Source organism: Chenopodium quinoa, unplaced genomic scaffold, assembly GCF_001683475.1.
Source record: "Chenopodium quinoa cultivar QQ74 unplaced genomic scaffold, ASM168347v1, whole genome shotgun sequence".
In the NCBI taxonomy this organism is placed as follows: domain Eukaryota; kingdom Viridiplantae; phylum Streptophyta; class Magnoliopsida; order Caryophyllales; family Amaranthaceae; genus Chenopodium; species Chenopodium quinoa.
Genome location: NW_018742738.1, coordinates 7,307,611 through 7,329,755, shown reverse-complemented (window position 1 = coordinate 7,329,755; position 22,145 = coordinate 7,307,611).

Here is a 22,145-nt window from a genome sequence, read left to right as displayed (position 1 = left end):
GTATCTATGCAGTGTGTGAAAGTGACACTAAAGTTAGGCTGCAAGGGCTAAGTGTGTGGAAAGATATTATTTTTTAAAAGAGTCAAATGGTGGTGACTCTTAGGCTAGGTAAGCTAATGATGTAAGGATCAAGCCCCCAAGTCTAGCTCTACATGAATAGGGATGAGCATTGGAGATCCCTTGATATGACCATGATGTGTGAATGTGAATATGAATGCATGTTTATTACGGCCGCACCTCGATGTGAGGTTGCCTACGTATCTGTTAGGAATCAGGCCAAACGTAGCTCTAGCCGAACCTAGCACAAGTGTGTGTATACCTCAAAAAGGTCTTTTTAAGGGTTGTAACGTGGTTAGGCTAAAGACTTGAAGAAGAAGAGGATAAAGGCTCAAGACCTTAGATAAGCCCCCAAGATGTGCAACCTCGCTTTTGAAATCTTTATATTTTTATGCTTGAGTTTCTACTCTTTTTTAGCTCTCTCTTTTTTTTTTTTTTTTTTTTTTTTTTTTTTGCTTTATTTATTTTTGCTCTCTTCTTTTTTTTTTTATTTTGCATTTTTTATTTTTATAAGTGTAGGCAATCCCGATCATGCGGTCTATCTATTAGTTGAGACGAACACTACAAGAGGGGGGTGAATTGTAGGTGAGTTCCTAGTGACTACTTTTTCAAATATAAAACAGAATAAAATAGGAACTTGCAATGCACACAGGATTTTACGAGGAAACCTTCTAGTGCCCAACTAGAAGTAAAACCTCGACCCTACCTTAGGGATTTCGAACACAAACAATTTCACCATAATAGGGCAAACACCAAGTTACAACCTATTATAATCAAACCTCTACTCACAAGTTCCTGAACGAACTTGCTACATAATAGGATTCTATTCTGCCCAGTCTAAGTCCCTCACTCAGACTCTCTCTCGTACTCCCTAAGCACAGATCTTCTCAACTTCTTAACAGAAGCTCTCTTTGTATGCAATGATAACAAAAACACTCTCACCCAAATAATCCCAAACCAATTACAAGTAAAGACACCTAGTATATGATCGGCAAGCTATGCATGAAACCCGAAACTAAAATGACAGATGATAAGCTTGGCAAACTTACACAATTAAATCTCTGTAAATTCTTCACGCATAAAACTCACAAAAAACCTGAACTCCTTTTTTCTCTACTATTTATACAAGTATTACTTGTATAGCAAGTAGGTTTTCTTAAAGATAAATAAGTTAAACTTAACTTATCTTTATACACAGTTTTTATGTAAATCATTTAGAAGAAAATATTTTCCGAAAAATAAGATAGAATGATTTAGTTGAAAAGCATAATATCTTTTTAACAAATTGATTTTAAGAAATAAACATTTAAAGAAAATCTTTTTCGAATTCTATCTTTTATCTTTTCCGATTTTAATTTATTTGCCAAGCTAACTTGCCACGCTTCTAATAGACTTCATGCATATCCTACTTAACATATTTAACAATGAATCTATAAGATAAAATCTTAAATAAATCATTGCTGCTCCGTGCTCCTGTACTGGTAGGTTTACTTGGGCTCCACGTTTACTAAGTTCCTCCAAAGATCTTAGCCAGCCATCTTCAAGTTCCTGTAAAGGAACGTTCCTGTTAGGGAACTCAGTTCCTGTGAGGGAACACTTCCTCTGTTTCGAATAACCTTCTTAAATAAATAACTTCTTCAAGTCTTCTTAGTTTCAGTTACTTCTTTCATCTCCAAGATCAATTTCACCTAAACTAAACAAACACTTGAAAAACCTTTATTAAATGAGTTTGATGTAGTTTAAGTTCCTCATCATCAAAACCTTTAAACATCAACACTATCACTCACTTGGCATTCATGTTTCTCAGGCACGGTACCGTGCACTCGATAAGAGACGCAATCTGAGACGTGTTCATATCGAAGACATTTTCATATCAAAGACATTGGAACACTTGCCCTATTGTAAACTTTTATTATTTTTTTATTGCTTATTTATTTATTTTGATCTTTTGAATTCACTCAAGCTTTTTTTTCTTTTTAAATTGCATAAGTTACACATTGCTTCATCCCAAGGTTAGGTAGATGTAGGTTGAAGAAAGAAAGGTCTATCGTTAGACGAGGATCAAAGTGGTTTATCAAGAATAGATTGTATATTTGAAAGGTGAAAGGTAATATGAGGTGGCTACAAGGGGTGCCTCAAATCATTGGTATACCTTGTGCTTAATTCAAAATGGATTTTTTTTTTAATTTTTTTTAATATAATGAAATGATCATATGAAAGAAAATAAATGCTCATTTTTATTAAAGAAAAAGAAATAATGATCCTATAAAATAATTCTAAGGGGAATAAAAAGGTGCATATGCTAGACTTATTGGGGAAAGGGTAAATAAAAAATAGAAAAAAGATCATGAAATCTTGTCGTTGAAGCTTGCGTCTTGTCCCTTGGCTTATCATCACTTGGTGTTCTTGCCGACTGGAGGTATTGGAAGCCCGTTATTGTCGATCAAATATTGGATTGCTTCCTTTAGCTTCCAACAGCTCTCAGTAGTATGACCCCTACCTTAATGGTACCTGCAGCGTACATTTGGGTTCCAACTAGGCAATCTCTTCTCAAGTGGGGGATCTTGAATGGGTCCAATAGGAGTAATGAGTCCCTTTGCATGGAGTCGATCAAAAGCATCATCGTAGCTAATTCCAATAGGGTTGAAATCCTTTCTTAGTTGCTTTCTAAATCCTCGATTATCCATGGCTAAGATTTTATTATTGTCAAAAGTACCAACACTGTTACTAGAGTAGGTGTTTTCGGAAGAAGAAGGATAGTTGTTCTTCTTTCCTTTACAGCCACTATTGTTCTCGTTACTGATCTTGGCCTTCTTGTCGCGTGGGGGAACATGAAGGAGATTTGAATCAATGAGGTCTTGAACAAGATCTTTGAGGGCGAGACATGCTTCGGTGGTGTGACCACGACCTCTATGGTATAAGCAATAAGAATTTGGGTCCCAATTAGGATACCGTTTTTCAGGCGGAGGGTCTTGACTGGGAGCAATGGGGTGAATGAGACCTTGATCGTGAAGACAGTCAAAAGCTTCATTGTAAGTCATTCCTATTGGTGTGTATTCTTCAATGGTCCGTTTTTCCCATGGCTTAGGAGCATTGAGTTCTTCATTAAATCCTTGGTGAGAATTTTGTTCGATAACCATCACCCGATTTGCTAATCCTTCTACCATATTTAAGAGCATGGCAATGACATCTTGCAGTTTTTGAACGTCCTCTTTTAGACTTGACGAGTCTTCCTTGGTATTATCTAAGAAAATACTTTCATCCTCCTTGATCATGGCCACTTCATCAAGAGAGGTGATATAAAATGTCTCGGATATGGGCTCACCTACAGGTGTGATAAGGAGTGAAGGATCGAAGGATGTTTGATCTTCTGCGATGGCTAGAATTTCGGAAGTTTTATTGTCATCAATCATATCTTGAATAGCTTCTTTGAGTTTCAAACACTCCTCAGTGTCGTGACCCTTTCCTTGGTGATATTTGCAATGCTTATTAGGGTCCCACATAGGTGGCCTGGCTTCTAGAACTGGATCTTTGATGGGCCCTATGGGCATGACTAGTCCTTTATGGTGTAGCTTTTCAAAAGCTATTTCATAACTCATACCGAGTGGAATGAACACTCTTTTTGACCTTTGGATTTGTTATTTAGAGGCGTTCTTAGCATGTACTTCATTAATGGGAGAGGAAGAAGAATGATGGTCATTCTTTCCTCTCGCACTATTATCTTTCAGAAGGTCATCTTCAATGTCAATGCCTATATTATACACAGCCTTGAAAGTATTCAAGTTGTGTTTGTATTTTAAGTGCTTTGAATACTTCTCTTGGAAATTCTTGATAAACATTGTTAGGAAATTAGGGTGTAGTTGTTGTTTGATTAATGAGAAACAAGTCAATGAAATTAAGAACGAGAAAAACAATAAAGAAGATAAACAAAGAACACAAGGATTTACGTGGTTCGGTCAAAATAGACCTACATCCACGGGTAGGGGATTCGAGAGCTTCTTCACTATAATGGAGAAATAAAGAGAGAATAATACAAGGAGTCCTAAATCTAATGGCTCAAAAAACAGGTATGATCTAATTGATCAACTAAAGGGTCCTTTTATAACACAAGGAAACCCTAAGATTGTTCCCCAAGTATACTCAAATAGCCGTCATAGAAAAGATATAATTTTAGGAAATATTCCATCAATTATCCTAGAATAATCTAACTACCGAGCTATAGCTCGGCAGCTAGCTCATTCCTGCCGCAAGTCCTCATAGGGCCGAGCTATAGCTCACTCGCATAGAGCTATAGCTCGCAGCCTCGTTGCAAATTTCCAGCTTCTTCAGGTTTTTGTAAAACGGTCATAACTTTCTCGTTTCTTATTGAAATTAGGCATATGACCTATCTTTGGAAATCTCTTGAACCAATCTATCACCTCCAACTTGAATAACCTCAAAATAACTTGTATTTTGATATATATAAGCGTTCAAAGCCAGCCCTACTAGATTTTGAGTCACAATTTAACAATCTTTACCTTGACTTGAAATCGACCAAATACAAGGTAAATCCACCTTGAACCAAAACCAAGAAGTAATGCTCATAATAAAACATAAAACCTCTACCTTAAACAAAACTCCATAAGCCTACTCACATTAGGCTATCACCAAACGGACATCTTCCATAACTTGTTAACCGGTGCGTCTCCGAACACAAAATTCCGTACACAAAATCATCACATGGCCTAGATTGAGAGCATAATGTCCCGACGCCAAGCATTATTATCAAAAATGACCAAACATTCTTCAAACACTTCTTCATCTAAAAAAAATCAAACTAAAAAACTTAAGCAATTCTAGAAAAATAAAATTACATCAAGAATTTCTAAATTGCAATTAGACTTAGTAAATCACAAAAGTACCAAAATTAAGATAAGAAATAGCATAACTAGAACAAAATCTAATGCATAAACAAGATTTCTACTTTATTACAAACGAAAATCAAAAGCAATCTATCATAGACTCCATACCAAAAATCCACACGGTTTCTCGTTTTACCAAGAGATCTCAAAGGGGAACTTATCATGAAGAGATCGTAGAAACCGCAACCTCAAAGCTCGTAACCCTAAAGTGCATAATCATCATCATTGTCGGTATTGGCAATATTTGCGGATTTGTCCTCATTAGACTTCTCCTCATTCTTCTTCTTTAATTTCCAACACTCGGCTTTGATGTGACCCTTAACATGACAATAGTTACAAACTTTTCCTTTACCAAAATTCTTATTACCACCATGAGCAACTAAAGCATGATTTTGAGCCGGATTATCAGATTTATTAACCAATTTATTGTCAATTAAATCTCTTTGAGTTAAGGCATCCTTTGAAGGAGTTATGTCGTCGATAAGTGCAATTACTAGATATATCAAGGATCACTATTATGGAGATAATAAGTTCGTTCTCTTGGGGCGTCATCATCTGTTGCTAGACTATGAGAGATGATCTTTGGGATAGTAAAATAGCCCAAAGCCCGCTAGAATGGATCCTATGAGGTCACACACAAAGGTATTGGGTTAAGCAAGTAAGAGGCCCATAATTGGGCCTTATAAGTATTTAACTAATCATGAAAAGGATTGGGCTAGTGTAGTTTGATTGGGTTTAGGAATTGGGCTTGGTCATGGACTCTTATTTATGGATATGATCTATAAATAAGAACCCTGCCTAGGGTTGCAAAACACAGAAGTCACAATTAACTTACAGTGAATTGTGAATCAAGGCAACCAAATCCCAAAACCCTCATCTCCCTCTCTCTCTCTCACGGCACCCCTCTCACCCCCACTTGGACATGCGGTCGTCCACCCCTGGTGGTGTTCACGGTGGTTCGTGGTGGTTCGTGACTAGTTCGTTGCTCATACTTCTCCGTAGAAGGTCGATTGAAGAGTTCGATCGCAACTAACTAGCATTAGTGGAGGTCTTAACCCCTGCCTGTGGACCAAGTAGAGGAATCACGTTTGAGGTTCTTTGTCTCCCTTGTTCTTGCTCGATTGCTAGTGGAATCACGCTTCAAAGGTATTTTTCTTACTCCTTATGTGTTATGCATGAGATCCTTGGTTAGGTGCTATATGAATATGATTCATGATTATTTCCGCTGCGTAGTACCTATATTTCCCTACAGTGGTATTAGTTAGCCTCTTGCAGTTACATATATTGAGTATTAAACCTTTGATAATCCACAATTTTAATTCAATTAGGAGGGAGAATAATTTAATTATGGGTTAATTATTATATTAAATGTGATTTAACATATAGAATCATTAAAGTTGTTTAATTTGCTCCATATTAGCCCTAAATTGATCCGAAAATTGCCCTATAATATTCGAAAATTTCGAACCCCCCCTTAATATTTCGAAAATTTCAAAATCATTAACCCCAATTTATGAAATTTGTGTTTTTGATTTTGATTTAATTCGATAGTTTTATGTTTAAAGAATTTAATCTAATTGATTTCATGATAAATTATGAATTTTTCATGATCAACCTATTTAATTTAAAAGTTAAATTGAATTTGGATTAAATTCATGAAGAACCCTAATTTTAAAATTGAATATGATTTAATTTTAAAATTAGATAGACAACATTAATTTTAATTTTAATAAAAATGTTTGGTTTTAAATTAAAAATCAATCAAAAAAAAGGGGATTGGGGTGCGGCAGCCACGGCGACTGCCGCACCGGTGGTGGTCCAGGAGGGAGGGTGGGCTGGCCACGGTTCGGAAGGGGCAGCGCAGCAGTGCACCACCCCATTGCCTGTGCTGCTGCTGCTGTCCTTGCGTCGCTGCAGGGGCAGCGTACACCGCAAGGTGTACGGCCCCCGTGGCCGGCTTCAGCTGGCCACACCACGGTGGCTGATGCAGCTTTTAATAAAAAAAAATAAAAATTGTTATTTTATTTTGAATAAAATCAGTTTTCAAAATTAAAAAATTAAAAGATAAGTTTTGATTTTGAAAAAATAATTAACAAAATTAAAGTTGTTAATTTTGTTAAGATAGGATAATTATGGAGCAAAAGATTCAATTTGGATAATAATTGATTAAATAATGTGATCCTCCCATAATTATTTTAGGATATTGATTGATTTAAAATATATGATTGGCAAGTAATTAGGATAAAATTTCCCAAAAGTTAGGATAATCATGGAAAATAAATATGATTTGTCTTCCATAATTAAAATAAGATTTGATTCTATATCATACCTAAATTAAAATATATGATATTTTATAATTGGTTATGAATAATATATGATATTATCTAATTACATTAATTAATTAAATATGAGATATTTAGGAGCCATGTTTCCTTTACTTTGAACATTCGATGTTGTAGTTTAGGAAAGCATGATGAGTGATTTATTACATGGCATTTTATAATATATGATGTTATATATTGCTATATATAGACTAGTATGGCCCATAGATTCTAAATACGATTTGCGCATCGTTTTGTATTTTCGTAATCTAAATACGGTCTGCGTACCGTTAAGTATTTATGTAATTTATTTTATTTTATTTAAGTAGTAAATAGAATAGAATAGTATTACAGGTTGCATTTAATCAAAGAATCCATGGAGTGGAGGCCCAAATGAGCAAGATGGATGAGATCCATGAAGGTTCAAGTGGGAGCTTTTGCTTTATTAATTTTCTTAGGATTAAGAGGCCATACTATGTCATGTTTTATTTATGCATTAGTAGACTATGCATGTTAGATTTTATTTATGTTGTTTGATTATGCGCTAGAGTTCACTAAATAATCACAACATAATGAATCTAGGTCCCAGTAATATTGAGGTAGCTTTTCCAATCAAAAACCCGATGAAACCTTTGATATTTATGATGGGTCATGCCAAAGCAGGGTATCATATTATATCTTAGGGGAGTGGGGGTAAAACAAATTTTACACTTTTGATTGGTTATACTCAACAAGGTTACCTAAAGAGTTTAGAACCTTGAAGCTAAGGGTAATAATTAAACATGTGATGGTTAATTAATCAACAAAGAATTTCAAAGAGTTGTAATCAGTAAAGAGTTTACTCACCTTCAAAATGTAATAGTTGATGGTACGGCCAAAGTCCGGTCAATTATTGCACAAATAAAGGATCTTGGAATCATTCTATTCAATATGGATCAATTAAATTGAATGAATGTTTTAAAGTTACCAGTTTTATAATCGCTTATGGTACTATAAAAGTTTATTAAACATAATTATTGAACTTTGCCTCGTTTGTTTTTGTTTGTAGATGAATAACTTATACGACAACACAATTTTACCAATGAAACTTAACTTAAGGCTGAATCTCAGAAACTTCAGGGAATGGGAAAAGGAGTTGAGAAATGTTCTCACAAGACATAGGCTTGAATCTTGTTTATACATTCCTGTTGAGAGCAAATACACAGAAAAGTATGGAGCTGAAAGGCATGCTGAAATTGTTTCAGCTGCAGAGAAAATCAGAGAGCTCATTTTAGAATTTATTCCAACTTGTTGGAAAAGAAGATTCAGGCCCTATGAGCTAACCATCTTGTACAAATGTCTTCGTGCTATCTGTCAAGGTGGCATTGGAGCATTATGAAGTGGAGGCATAAATGATCAAAATGTAAGAGAGGTCGTTAACTTGATCCCTCAGATTTACTATTCTTGGACTGACAGTGTCAGGTATGAGGCTTACAATGTTCATTGTAAGATAATGGCTAAAAGACTCATGCCTAGTCAGTCAGTAAGGTCCCATGTAAGGGAATTGATTGAAATGTTCAATCAAATGGATGTCCTTGGGAAACCGATCGATGATGACTCTGCTCATGATATTATTTTATTCTCACTCCATGATGGTTTTGACATTGTCAAGCTCACTCATAATGATGAGAGATCTTCATTGACATTGATCAATCTGTTGCTTAAACTTGCTGAGGAGTTCCTAAAGAGGGGAAGAAGCGAATGCTTCTTTTGCGGTAGTTGGTCATGCCATACACCAGGGTGTCCCCACTATACACTAGTGAAAACAAAAGGTAAAGAGTTACGTGATGTTTTTGTTGTTGAAATTAATTTTACTTCATCTTCCACTTGGGTATTTGATACCGGATGTGGTGCTCATATCGTTAATAACGTGCAGGGCGTGAAAGAAAGTAAGAAGTTAGCAAAAGGGGAAGTAACGCTTCGAGTAGGAAATGGAGCAAAAGTTGCTGCACTTGCTATTGGAAGCTATCATTTAAGACTTCCCTCTGGACTTATTTTGTTGCTTAATAACTGTTATTATGTACCAACAATAACTAAAAACATTATTTCAGTTCCTGTTTTAGATTTTGAAGGATTTTCGTTTGAAATAAGAGACAAGTGTTGTTTTATTTCGAAAGAAAGTATGTTATATGCTAACGCCAAATTAATTAATGGTTTGTATGTATTAGAATATAGAACCCATGTCTACAATATTGATCATAAAAGGCAGAAAACAGATGGTTCAAACCCAACTTACCTATGGCATTGTAGGCTTGGTCACATCAACCAAAAGCGCATCCAGAAATTACACAAGGATGGACTTCTTTCTTCATTTGATTATGAATCATTTGAAAATTGTGAGTCATGCTTGCTTGGGAAAATGACTAAGTCACCCTTCATGGATATAGGTGAAAGAGCTAGTGATCTTTTGGGACTCATACATACGGATGTGTGTGGACCAATGAGTTCAAAAGCAAGGGGTGGGTTTAACTACTTCATTACTTTTACTGATGATTTAAGTAGATATGGTTATGTCTACTTAATGAAGAACAAATCGGCTTTGAAAAGTTCAAAGAATTCCAGAATGAGGTACAAAACCAACATGGGAAGACGATTAAAGCATTACGATCAGATCGTGGTGGTGAATATTTAACCCAAGAATTTGATGATCATCTGAGTAATTGTGGAATAATTTCACAATTAACTCCTCCAGGAACGCCACAATTAAATGGTGTGTCAGAAAGGAGGAACATGACTTTACTTGATATGGTGAGGTCCATGATGAGCTTTACTGATCTTCACATATCATTTGGAGAATATGCATTAGAAGCAGCTACCAGAGTACTAAACAGAAGCCCGTCCAAAGTAGTTGAGAAAACACCATATAAGATATGGACTGGAAAAGTTCCAAAATTGTCTTATCTCAAGATTTGGGGTTGTGAAGCCTATGTAAAACATTTACAAGGTGATAAACTAGAACCTAAATCAGACAAGTGTTTCTTTGTGGGCTATCCAAAAGAAACAAAAGGGTATTACTTCTACAATCGCGAAGATAACAAAGTGTTTGTTGCTCACGATGGTGTCTTTCTAGAAGAGGAATTCTTGTCTAGAAAGCCAAGTGGGAGTAAAGTGGTTCTCGAAGAAATTCGAGACGAGCAACAAATGGATGTGGATAACACCACATCAGAGGCGAGGGCGCATGAGTCGATTAATCATGCGTCGGAGCGAGCTAATTCGACTAGCGAGACTCCTATCGTCCCACTTGAACCTAGTTCATGCGAAAATCTTCAAGGAGTTGGAGAGAATATTTCTATTTTTGCTCCTACCCCACGTAGGTCTACTAGAATCAGAAACAAACAGTTTGTTGAAGTTATGATAACTGAGGATTCTGAAATCTTCTTATTGGAGAATGAAGAACCTACAACCTACAACCTACAAGCAAGCTTTGGCGAGCCCCAACTCAGATAAATGGCTTGAGGCCATGAAGTCCGAAATGGAATCAATGTCTGAAAATGAAGTGTGGACCCTACTTGACTTTCCTGATGGGGTAAAACCTATTGGTTGCAAATGTGTTTACAAAATTAAAACAGATAAGGATGGAAATGCCTATATCCATAAAGGAAGACTGGTTGCGAAAGGATACAGACAGATTCATGGTATTGACTATGATGAAACCTTTTCCCCAGTAGCCATGCTTAAGTCCATTCGGATTCTTCTAGCAATTGCTGCATTTTTCGATTACGAAATTTAGCAGATGGATGTCAAAACCGCCTTCTTGAATGGGTTCTTGACGGAGGAAGTTTACATGACACAACCTGAGGGTTTTGAAGATCCAGAAAATCCTAGTAAGGTATGCAAACTTCAGAAATCCATTTATGGATTGAAGCAAGCATCCAGGAGTTGGAATCTTCGTTTTGATGAAGCAATCAAACAGTTTGATTTTCTCAAAAGTGAAGAGGAACCTTGTGTATACAAGAAGTCTAGTGGGAGTAGCATAGTTTTCCTAGTCTTGTATGTAGATGACATACTGGTCATGGGAAATGACATACCGATGCTTGAGTAAGTCAAGGAATGGTTGAAGAGTTGTTTTTCCATGAAGGACTTGGGTAACGCCGAGTTTATTTTTGGAATCAAGATCCATCGAGACAGGTCTCGAAGGATGATTGGACTAAGTCAAGAGACTTATATTGATAAGGTTCTTGACAGGTTTGAGATGACAAACTCCAAGAGAGGATTTCGCCCCATGTCTCATGGCATTACGCTCAGTAAATCTCAATGTCTGATTATGCCGGATGAGATGAGACGTATGGCTATCACTCCTTATGCTTCTTCAATAGGATCGATAATGTATGCCATGATTTGTACGAGGCCAGATTTTGCTTTTGCTCTAAGCATGTGTAGCAGGTTTCAGGAAAATCCAAGTGATGCACATTGGACAGCTGCCAAGAACATACTTAAGTACTTGAGAAGAATGAAAGGAATGTTTCTAGTTTATGGTGGCAAAGATGAGTTGGTTGTCAAAGGTTATACGGATGCGAGTTTCCAAACAGACAGGGATGACTTTAGATTACAGTCTGGGTACATTTTTTGCCTGAATGGAGGAGCAGTGAGCTTGAAAAGTTCGAAGCAAAGCACTGCCGCAGACTCTACAACAGAATTAGAATATTTGTCTGTAGTTGAAGCAGCCAAAGAAGCAGTTTAGATAAAGAAATTCCTAACTGAGCTGGATATTGTACCAAGTGCTCAAAAAGGAATTGAATTGTATTGTGACAACAATGGCACCATTTCTCAATCAAAGGAGCCTAGGTCACACTTCAAATCCAAACATGTTGAGAGGAAGTATCACCTCATTTGAGAAATCGTTAACAGAGGAGATGTGATGATGTGCAAAGTTCATACGGATGAGAATATCGCTGATCCACTTACTAAACCCCTTCTACTACCTAAGCATGAGAAACATGCTAGTGAAGCTGGATTGAAGCAAATGATGTAATTAGAAGTTGTATTTATTTTTGGAGAAAAATAAGTTACATTGTAATACACTCATTTGCAGAATTATGTTTAATCAGAAATTTTATTATTTCTCTTATTTAATGATGGTTTTAAATATTAAATAAAATGTCCAAAATAATTATGGATTGATAGGCTCATCAGGTTGATGACCTGGTGAATGAAACCCCACAGGTGAACAAAATCCATATATTATTTAAGTTCCTAGTTCAGAATCATTAAATTGGACATAAATGATTTCTAATAATGGACTAGCATGTAAGCTAGATTGATTGGATAGCGCAGTTTCATGGGCTATAGGTGCATAGTGAGGCTCGGTCAGTCACATGGATATGCATGAATGATGCATGATCGAACTATAGACCTATTTTGAAGTTCAAGTATAGAGCTTCCGGATATATTAGTGGATTCCTTTTACATGATTGGAACATTGATTTCATTCAATGGATGTTATGGGTGTGGTACACTCAAACGTCTTCCCGTAACTGGAGATTATAAAGGGTGTTTCCTGGTTATTTCAGAAATTGAGTTGGAGCTTTGGTTGCCACAAGATTGGATAGAGTCTACCTACTTAATTAGGAATGTGTCTTGGCCCCTCGAAGATGGAGAATTCAGAAAATACATGGCCGTGCTCAAATGGATTACACAGTAACCATTTGTTTTGTAATGCTCACTCAGTTTTCAAGAAAAGATTTGTAGACTAATATGATCACGACATGAGATGCAATCATATTATCAAATCGACACACATTAACTTAAGGAATTTGAATATTGCGCACTTGTCTCAGACAAGTGGGAGATTGAAGGAGTTATGTCTTCGATAAGTGCAATTACTAGATATATCAAGGAATACTATTATGGAGATAATAAGTTCGTTCTCTTGGGACGTCATCATCTGTTGCTAGACTATGAGAGCTGATCTTTGGGCTAGTAAAATAACCCAAATCCCGCTAGAATGGATCCTATGATGTCACACACAAAGGTATTGGGTTAAGCAAGTAAGAGGCCCATTATTGGGCCTTATGAGTATTTAACTGATCATGAATAGGATTGGTCTAGTGTGTTTGATTGGGATTAGGAATTGGGCTTGGTCATGGACTCTTATTTATGGATATGATCTATAAATAAGATCCCTGCCTAGGGTTGCAAAACACAAAAGTCACAATTAACTTACATTGAATTGTGAATCAAGGCAACCAAATCCCAAAACCTTCATCTCTCACTCTCTCTCTCACGGCACCCCTCTCCCCCCCCTGGACTTGTGGTCGTCCACCCCTGGTGGTGCTCGCGGTGGTTCGTGGTGGTTTGTGACTAGTTCGTTGCTCATACTTCTCCGTAGAAGGTCGATTGAAGAGTTCGATCGCGACTAACTAGCGTTAGTGGAGGTCTTAATCCCTGCCTATGTACCAAGTAGAGGAAGCACGTTTGAGGTTCTTTGTCTCCCTTGTTCTTGCTCGATTGCTAGTGGAATCACGCTTCAAAGGTATTATTCTTACTCTTTATGTGTTATGCATGAGATCCTTGGTTAGGTGCTATATGAATATGGTTCATGATTATTTCCGTTGCGTAGTACCTATATTTCCCTACATCCTTAACATCCTCCAAACTCAAGTCATTTCTACCATAATATAAAGTATCTCGAAAATGCTTATACGTAGGCGATAAAGAACACAACAACCTAATAGCCATATCCTCATCATCGATCTCAACATCGATGTTTTGCAAATCCATAATAATAGAGAAGAATTCATCTAAATAAGACTTAAGCGGTTTACCTTCTTCTAGACGAAGATCATGAAGTCTAGATTTGAGTAGTAGACGGTGGGTCACACTATTTGTCATATAAAGTGACTCCAACTTCAACCACAAACCCGAAGAAGTCGTCTCCTTGGCAACCTTTCTCAAAACATCATCAGAGAGACATAATTGAATTGCCGAAAGAGCCTTCAAATCGATCTCCTCCCACGTATCCACCGTCATGCTTGAAGGCTTATTGGATACACCTTCAAGAGCCTTGTGACAACCACTTTGAACCAAGATGGCTTTCATCTTCAATTTCCATAGGCCAAAGTTCACTCGCCTATCAAATTTCTCGATATCAAATTTTATTGGCATAATTAAATCAAACTAATTTATAAATACCTAAACCTTAAGACCTTAAAACCTTGGCTCTGATACCACTTGTTAGGAAATTAGGGTGTAGTTGTGTTTGTTTAATGCAGAACAAGTCAATGAAATTAAGAACGAGAAAAACAATAAAGAAGATAAACAAAGAACACAAGGATTTACGTGGTTCGGTCAAAATAGACCTACATCCACGGTGGGGGATTCGAGAGCTTCTTCACTATAATGGAGAAAGAACAAGAGAATAATACAAGGAGTCCTAAATCTAATGGCTCAAAAAGAAGGTATGATCTAATTGATCAACTAAAGGGTCCTTTTATAACACAAGGAAACCCTAAGATTGTTCCCCAAGTATACTCAAATAGCCGTCATAGAAAAATATAATTTTAGGAAATATTCCATCAATTTTCCTAGAATAATCTAACTACCGAGCTATAGCTAGGCAGCTAGCTCATGCCTGCCGCAAGTCCTCATAGGGCTGAGCTATAGCTCACTCGCATAGAGCTATAGCTCGCAGCCTCTTGCAAATTTCCAGTTTCGTCAGATTTTTGTAAAACGGTCATAACTTTCTCGTTTTTTATCGGAATTGAGCATATGACCTATCATTGAAAAGCTCTTGAACCAAGCTAGATTTTGAGTCAGCCCTACTAGATTTCAAGTCACAATTTAACAAACATCTTAACAGATTCTTTTTCGGTAGGAACCTTGACCATATTAGCAGAAGTTTCCCTCCATTTGTTGAAGAAAGAAGTGAACCCTTCGTTTTCTTTTTGTTTTAACATCTCAAGTTGTCTATGGTCTATTTCGTCTTGAATGTTGCACTTATATCTATCTATGAAAGCGTTTATTATCGACTCCCAAGAAGAGGTTTTCTCTTTATCAAGGGAAAAGAACCATTGTTGACAAACGGTCTCAAGAGATAAAGAAAACAAAGAATGAAAGACTTTCTTATCCATCCCCTTAATGTTCATTATAGTTTCAAAAGCTCTTAGATGAAAGTAAGGGTTATCTGTTGCCTTGAATTTTGGGATGTCGTTGGCATTGAACTTATGCGGAAGAAGTTCCTTGTCCAGCAAGACCCCTTGTGAACTAATGCCCTGAAATTTATATTCACTAGATAGCTTGCTCAAGCTTTCTTGCATAAGGTTCATTTGTTGTTGCTTCATAGGGTCATCAATTTTGAGGGTTAAAACCTTCAATGCTTCATTCACGGTAATCAATTGATTCCTAAGTTCATTGACTTCTTATTGAGTTGCCATTATCTTCTTAGCTTTCCACTTTTGACGCATCGGTTTATCAAAAGTAAGACTTGAACAAAGGTGTTGTCCTTGATTAATCGTCCTTCTCTCCTTAACCAAGTACTGTGGAAAGGGAAATAATTAGGGATATTCATTGTTAATTATTTAACTCAACTCTATTTAACATGCATAAATGGAAGAAGGTAGGAAGAATGAAGGTTGTGATATGGAGAAATCATGTAGATGGAGTGACATGAAAAATTAGGAATAAAATGTACTCCCACTCAAATGACGGAGAAAACCAACTCATGCATGAACCTAAGACATGGTCATGGTGTACATATAAATAAAGTGTGTGCTAGGAGTAGTGAGTGTAGGTGACATGTTAAGACTCGTGTCATGACCATGTGGCTAGACTATGTGACTAGACTCGAACAAAGACTAAGTTAAGACCTCACGTATATGCATTAAACTGGACATACTGTGGTATTTTAGTCATAACCATGGCTCTAGGAATCATAATAATAACCTAGACATGCATGATTTCTATATCATAATATCAATCAAACAATTAAAGCACTAACTTGGATGCCACGTACCTCTTTCTAATAACAAAATACACACGTTAGTAACTTCAAGGAAAATAATTAAAACAATACAATTAAATTAAATAATTGAAATAGATATTTGGGACCATACCCTCAGAAATTAAAACCTTTCACGTCTAGGGCAAAGGCAACTTCGAACAATGCTAGGTGTGTCTAGTGCTAATGTATGAGGAATTGTGTTTGTAAAAGGCTAGGCTTAGAAAGAGAGAGAGAGAATCAAGAATTTCTTGATGAGAGTTGGTGATTGAAAAAGGGGAGATATGAACTCTATTTATTAAGAAAAAATAGGGTCGAAAAATAAAGAAAATAATCCGAATTCGAATCGAAATAGAACTTGATGGACAACAGTTTTTGCGGATTTTTTTTATCATATCTTTTGATCTAGAAGTCCATATAAGGCATATGATATGTCGTTGGAAAGATCTTGAAGTCTATTTCCAACCCAATTAAAATAAGATTAAAATATTTTGTAGATAAAAAGATATTGCCGAAATAGTGGGATGGTATCAGTTTTGGATAGAGCTGTTTCATATCACATTCATATCTTTTTCGTTATAGCTCAGATTTAATATTATAATATATCATTGGAAAGATAATTTCAAGACCTATCCAACCATATATAATTTGGATAAATATTATTGGGCACAAAAATGAAATCTAACTGTCTTTGAAAATCTTTAAATTCGAATAGAATTAGGATTAAAAAAAAAGGAAAGTTTTAAAAAAGGAAAGTTTTTATTTAACTCAAATTTTTTAATCTTATCTTTTCAAAAACGATAATTAAGATCTTTTAGAAACTTATAGAAGCTTCTAATAAATCCTAATTAGTTTAGGAATAGGATTAAACCTTTGGACCCTCCACATGATCAATGGGTCGTAGGTAAAGTACGGTTTGGGCCCAGTTTAGTATTTTGGCCATAACTTCCTCATTATTTATCGAAATTGAGCTTATAATATATCGTTGGAAAGGTCATTTCAATCCCCATCCAAGTAAACCATTATTGGACCGATATCATGGACCAAACTAAATTTGAATGCACATTTTTCAAAATAGGGTAAGAAAAGAAATATTTTCAAAAACAAAAAGAAGAGATATTTTAATAAAAACATCCTCATCACTAGACTTTTCACACTTTCGCTTTGTTCGATAATCAAATGACATGAAAGGTATTCATCAGTGGGTTTGGTTTTGGGGAGACACATTTGGGTGTCTACACTAATCAACAATCAAACATCAAAATCAAACTAAACTAATATGATATCGAACAAAGCACTAAAATGAGTTAGAGTTAAGAATGCTCATTGATAATAGAGAAGATCTCCAACACAATTGTCACCATTGAATCTTCAATCTCTCAATCACCATTGAAATTCCTCAATTTCTCTCTCTAAAATCTACTCCTAAACTAACCCTAAAACTAGAGAGAGAAGCTCCCAATTAAACTAAGAATATAATAAAAAATGTGAATAAAGCTTATTCTAAAACTTTCCCAAAAATCGGGTTTCCAAAGGTGTTTATAGAGGCGCGAAAACAAAAACCGAGTAATCAAATACCCAGGAAGGCGCGCCCGCACTACAGGGGAGGCGCGCCCACGGTACAGGGGTGGCGCCCCCGCGCATCTCTAGGTTTCTTCGATCTTCTCGTGGCTTCGTGCGTTCGCTAAGGTCTTTGAATTAACGCACAATCATGATGATGATGAACACTAAGTAAGGAAGTCCCAAAAGCACATGATTGTGGGTTCAACACCTTATATTCATGAAAGCACGGCTTGAGAGCGCAAGAGCTAGAACTTGGAGAATCCACCTCCTTGCATCTTGAGCTTTCCAATTGCCATGAGCTTGCTCCAAAAGCTTCCTCCACCTTAGTAAATCACCAATATCAAGACCCGAACCTGATACAATACCTACAACTACGAAAATATAGCAAATAAAGATGAAAAGACTAGAAAAACTATAGAACTGCACAAAAGCTACAAAATAAGAGAGGAAAGGTAAGACTAAGACTAAGACAAAAAGCATAAAACTAAGAATTTATTGAGCATGAAAGCTAAGAAAAGAGGAAGAAAAAAACCTAAATGCCCATCAATTAGGTGCCATTTATGACACCCATAAAATACCCCCAAGCTTACCTTTTGCTCGTCCTCGAGCAAAACAAAACCAAGGGAGAAATGTTGAGCTTATTCATACAAACAAAAAGAAGAGAAGAGACAAGAATATACACTAACTCACTTTCGTAGGAATCACGGTCAATTTTAGCAATTAAAGACAAGCCATTTAAACCCTTAGATCACCCTAGAGGAGGAGTGATGCTCTCGTAAAGGTTTTCTAAGAGATTAACCTATAACTCTCGCAATAATACAAACAAGGCAAAGCACGAAAAAGAAACCAAAATACAAGAAAAGCAAAAAAAAAAATCATGAAAGGACTTTTCCAAATGTACAAGCACAAATGAATGCAAATCTTTCAAAATAAGTAAGGGAGTGCATTTTCCAAGATACCCAAGGTTGATTGAAACATTAATATGCTAAGCACAGGAACTAGAGAAACGCAATCCACTTTCATCCCAAACTGTCTTACCACGTTCTCCCTACTAGTCTCATATCTTCCCCTAGTGAGCATCTCAAAATTTCCACGAAGGAACCGGAAAAAAAGATAATTTTGGGCTACTCGACGTCCATGCATCCCCTTTCCTTTGACTTTAACTCATAATGCCCTCCCCCGATATATGACTCAACCACTAGATCAAAAGGACTTTCCCAAAGGTTGTAACGTAAGGGCAAAAGTGTTAGGGGTAGACCTAAAATTTAGAATTTGGTGGTACATCTATGTTGTGAAGCAAGATTAGCCAAATCTCAACGCCAAACAAAGAGAACACCAGAAAAAAAAAAACAGACTAACACCCCCAAGCTTATTCAATACTATATCCACAAGCATATATATAAAAAGCGTAAACGCTTCTCCCCAAGCTTAAAGGAAGCATTTTCCTCAATGCTTGAAAATGGAAAAAGAATCACATCAAAACATTTTTTCAATTTTCTCATTCACCTTTTTTTTCACCCTTTTTTTCATATATTCAAAGCAAATGTTCTCGCCTCTTATAACTTTGGACGACTTTTTCAATTTTGCATTTATTATTTCCTTGCCTCTTTTGACTTTGGACAAATTTTCCATCATTCATTTGCCATTATTGACAATATATACAAAAGACAAGCTTGCTTACAAATAGAACCAATATCCAACCTTATATACCACAAACTCCAAAAGCATGACCATTTGCTTCACAAAAACCAAAAAGGAACAAAAAGAAACAAAAGGCTCAAAGTTCTAAAGATGTGGCTTGAAAAGAAGGGGAAAGGCTCAAATGGTTAGCAAGAGGGAAAATGTAAACCCAAAGAAAATTACCACCGTGAAAAGATGTCTTTGTCCTCCCTATATGGTTTGATCTCGTGTTTGAGAATTATGAGTCAAGATTCAAGATTAGGTCCGCAATAGTCAAGGATCCATGCCACTCATGCAATATATATAGAAGGCTTGAAAAATGAAGAACCTCACATGGATGTATCAAAAACTCATTATAGGTGTCAAATCGACTATAGGAAGCAACTACCAACATGCCACAAACAAGTAGAATCCGGTTTCATGGTCCCACTAGTTCTAACCAACTACCTTAGCATGCTTTATCCTAGAATCAACCAAGCGTACTCTCAAACCGTGCACACTGTTTCCATTTAAGAAGAAAAACATTCAACTATACAAGTCCAAAAGTATTATGTTCAAAGCAAGAACAAAACAAAGATACATTGAAAATTTGCCTTGATAGAAACGAAAATCTTTTTGGAGTTTTTCAAGATATAAGAACATGGAAAAGCATATACAAATGTGCATAGCATATGTGAATTAACATCCCATCAAACATGATAGGATGATGTAGCTGAGAAGACTTTGATGGAAATACAAGTGAAGCTCCAAGCTGAGCCTGATAATGAGAATCTGATTGATTTGGAGAGGGAAGATAGAGTGAGATATGCTAAAACTCACCTGGATAGATACAACTTTTTGAAGCAAAAAGCCAAGGTTCATTGGGTTAAAGATGGTGATATGAATTCTGCTTTCTTCCGTGCTGTTATTAGGAAGAGAAGACTTCATAATAATATTTACTCCATTGTGAACAATATGGGGGAGGTGACTGATGACCCTAAAGAGGTGTGTGAGGTTTTCTTGGAGTATTAACAAGGGCTACTTGGAACTGAAGCTTCAATGCAGGGCAACATTCACTCTGCAGTCATAGCTGAGGGTAACAGGTTATCTGATGAGCAAGGTTTGACTATTTGTAGAGCCTTTTCTGAGAATGATGATAGGTCTGCTTTATGGAGTATTGATGATGATAAGGCTCCTGGTCCTGATGGGTTTTCCAGCAAGTTCTTCAAATCTACTTGGCATATTATTGGTAATGATGTTACCAATGCTGTTCTGGATTTTTTCAGTGCTGGTAAGTTGCTCAAACAGATCAATGCCACTACTTTCACTTTGATCCCTAAGATTGATCATGCTAATAAGGTCACTCAATTTAGGCCTATAGCTTGTTGTAATGTGGTCTATAAGATCATTTCTAAAATGATCTGTTCTAGATTAAAGGAGGTGTTGCCTGGCTTAATTGATGATTGTCAAGGAGCCTTTGTCTCTAGAAGATATATTCTGGATAATATCCTTATTTGTCAAGACATTCTGAAGGCTAATAATAATAAAATGAAGCCCCCTAGGTGTACCATTAAGGTGGATCTTAGGAAGACTTATGATTGTAAAAGCTGGGAGTTTATTTATGGAATGATGGTGTCCTTGAAGTTCCCCACTCAATTCATCTCTTGGGTTATGCAATGTGTTACTACTCCAACTTTTTCTTTACTGCTTAATGGTGGATCCTATGGTTTTTTTAAAGGGAAAAAGGGAATCAGGCAAGGTGATCCTATGTCTCCCCTCTTATTTGTTATTGTAATGGAGTATTTGTCCAGATTACTGAAGAAAGTTGGAAAGAAGAGGAGATTAAAATATCATCAAAGGTGTAAGGAGATTGCTTTAAATCACTTGATTTTTGCAGATGATTTGATGTTGTTTTCCTATGGGAATAATGAGTCTGTCAAGCTCCTGATTAAGGCTCTTAAAACCTTTGAAGCTAGATTTGGTTTGCAGGCTAATTCTTGAGAAAACTGCAATTTACTTTGGTAATGTTCAGCAGCCTGCCCAAGACAGCATTCTATGCCATTCTGGATTTGTGAAGGGTGATATGCCTTTTAGGTACTTGGGGATTCCTTTAAATGCCAAGTATTTGAAGATGGTGGATTATGATAGTTTGATTGACAAGATGCTGGTAAGATTGCAATGCTGGAGTAGCAGGAATCTTTCGTATGCAGCTAGGATCACCCTTATCAATGCAGTGTTAATGAGTTTGCATACTTACTGGGCTCAATGTGTTTTACTCCCCAAATCAGTCATTGATAGGATTAACCAGCTATGTAGAGCTTTTCTTTGGAGTGGTAATGCTGTTCTTTCTACTACCCCTCCAATCGCCTGGGATTGGTGCTGCAGACTTAAGAAGGAAGGTGGTCTTGGAATCAGATATTGCAGGAAGTGGAACAAAGCTGCTATAGGTGCCTATGTTTGGAAAATAGCCAAGAAAACTGACTCTTTATGGGTTAAATGGGTACATTCAGTGTACATTAGAGGTGAAAATTAGTGGGATTATGTTCCAAAGAAAGATGCTGGATGGCTTGAAAATTGTTATGCAAAGTAAAAGATGACCTGAGACATGGTTTTACTTCTAAGGGCTGGCTGACTAATAAGTACAAAATTAGAGATGGTTATAACTGGTTG